Source organism: Egretta garzetta, unplaced genomic scaffold, assembly GCF_000687185.1.
Source record: "Egretta garzetta isolate BGI_Z169 unplaced genomic scaffold, ASM68718v1 scaffold692, whole genome shotgun sequence".
In the NCBI taxonomy this organism is placed as follows: domain Eukaryota; kingdom Metazoa; phylum Chordata; class Aves; order Pelecaniformes; family Ardeidae; genus Egretta; species Egretta garzetta.
In genome coordinates this window covers 634,628-637,323 of record NW_009258787.1, presented here as the reverse complement: position 1 = coordinate 637,323, position 2,696 = coordinate 634,628, and positions in this window count along the sequence as shown.

Genomic DNA, 2,696 nt, shown 5'->3' with positions numbered 1-2,696 from the left:
GGTGCAGAAATATCCAAAGCAACGAGCCGAGCTGGATGCGGGTCCCTCTCCAAATTCCTCCTTGCATGAGTAATGGTTAGTCACAAAACCAGTGCCGCTGTCCTCGCCTTAGTCACCAGCCCCCTGCCGTCCCTCCTCGCTGTCCTCTACGCCCAGCAGCTCTGGGGAGGGGGACTGCCTGTGCCCGAGAAACCTCCATCCTGCCCCTGGCTGCTCCATCTCGCCTGGGAGAACAGGAAACGATGATTGGGAAAGCGTGCTTCTGCGTGTAGGAGACCTGACCCAGCCCTGAGTCAGCTTTGCAAAGCCACACCTTGCCGGCCAGGTATGCGGGGAGGCCGTCACGCCCCCGGCCCCACCGCCGCCCGCTCCTCTCACCTCCCTGTAGCTCTGCTCCTGCCCGGGCTGCGGGGCAGCCGAGCTCGAGCGTGTCTGAAGTAGGGAGGAAAGCTGCTTAGTTGGGGGCTTACATCATCTTCTTGTTGCTGATTTGTTGAGTCTTTGGAATTTATGGAAGTCATTTTTCTTTTAAAGTGGCCTTGTTTGGCCGGGACTGCACGAGGTGAAGGTGTGGTGTGATTTTGCAAAAGCCCTATTGCTGGGAGGTGTTCTGGTGAGCCGTGCCGGCTCTGCAGGGCCATAGAAACCAAAGCACCAAATTAGGGAACTTGCCACGTTTTGCAAGAGGCGGTTTGGTGAGGAACGCTTTCGCCACAGCAAAACGTGGGGATTTTCAGAATCTGAGTGAGTTTCCCAACCCAGGTTCTCTGCGTTTGGCCTGACTCTGCTGGCGTAAGTCTGGTTGGGGCACAGTATCTGACCCGAAGCAATGTGCCTAAAGGGGTGATTTGCCAAGAAGGGGTGTCCCGAAAGGCATCCTCTGCGTTGATAATGCATTTCTGCTGCCACCTACTGAAAGGTTCCCAGTTGGCTTGCTTTTGTAGTGGGTAACAGCAGGCTAGCGTGCGGGAGTTCACCGGAATAATCCGTCATTTCCCAGCCACGCAGAGCCGCCGTCTCCACCTCTGCTGAAAGCGCTGCCCTGTGTGCGCAGTGTGCTGCCCGCGGGCTGGGGCGTGGGGACGGAAAGGCTGCCCTGCCGGCGGGTTCTCCGGCCCCTTGCGTTGCCCCTTCTTCTCTTGAAGGTGGCCTCCCTTGGTAGCGAGTGTGGAACATGGCCGGCGCTTTTCCAAATCAGCTTTTTAACTTTGTGTTCCTTGTGGTTTCAAGGTGCTACGATAACAATGGGGGAAGCCCTGCTGGTTGTGCTGTCAGTGGGATGATGAAGGTGAATTTGCACCAGCAGTTCCCTAGGCAGGTGCTTCTAAAGATCCTCCTGAGCTGGCAAGTGCGCACGCATGCTTGATGTCTTCTCTTCTTCCCTCTAATCCAGATGGTTTTGAAGTGACTGAGGGTCCCCGTTACCTTCTGGAAAGAATGGCAAAGGGAAAACCCAGGGATCTGAGTCATCACTTCTCCTCTTAGGTAAATGGCATCATCGTGCTTCTGTCAGCAGCTGTCATCAGAAACCAGCTGGGCTCCCTTCCGACTGCAGGTCACTCTTGAGCAAATGCGGAGCAACTTCCCGAGAGCAAGAACTCTGCCTGGAAGGCCTTGGAGTGTATCTAAATATTTGGTGGTTGCTGTAGCGTGGTAATTCCCAACGTGTACAAGTGCCAGTGTGGCACTGGGTGAGGACCAGTGCTGGGTGGACCCACCAGGGCGTAGGGCTGCCTGCCTGCAGCCCCTCCCCGCCCCAGCGCTGCTGCCCGCTCTTGCAGTTTCTCCCACAGCAGGAGCCGCCGGGTGCTGCTCAGCTCCTCCTCCTCCTCCCCGTCCATGGGTTCCAAGTGAGATCCCGTTAAACAGAGCGCGCTGTCCTCGGCACGTCACCTTCCATGATCTCAGGCTGACCAAAGCGTTTGCCTTGCCCGCGGTGCATGTGACGACAGCTCGGCGTGCCGTTCTCCGGCAAGGGGGGGTTGGGCGATTCCAGCCACCCTCACGGCAGCGCTGGCCTCAGGGGCGAGGGCAGCTCACGCTGCTGCCCCTGCCTGCCCCCTGCCCGCGGGCAGCACCGCTTGCTTTCCTCTCGGGGAAGATCCTTCCCCAGGCAAGCGTGCGCTCCAGCTCTATCTCGGGATCTGCTGATCACTTTCCCAAAGGGTGCACGCACAGAGCCCTCGAGGAATGCCAAAAATGACCTGGGTTAACTTCGGGAGGTACAGAAACTCTTGGCTCGCAGGTTTATTGAGACGGTGTCACAAGATGAGCTGTATCAGGGCTCCTATTTGAGGCTCTGCATCATGCCTGAAGACTCTGCAGCATTCCTCGATGAAAGCCTTCTGAGCGTGAGGGTGGGCTGCCAGCATCTGGCGGCTGCTAGCCAAGCGTGCTGCGAGCTGGGGAGGTGTTCTCTGGGAAGGAACCTGCCAGCTCCTTTCGTCCTCAAAAGTAGGATGTAAAACAAGTTTGTAGAAAAACAGTTTAAAAAAAAAAAAAAAAAGGCTGAAATGAGAGGGCATGTTCCAATAGCAGATCCTTAAATTTCCATGGAAACATTTTTGTTTGGGTTTAAGCATATTTGTGTCTGCAGGTCAGGACTTGAAGCTCTCTTTCTCTTGCTGAGGTGAAGAGAGAGAAGTGGAATGTGGCGAGCAAAAGGAGCAGACGTTGAATGAGAAACCGCTTCGTGA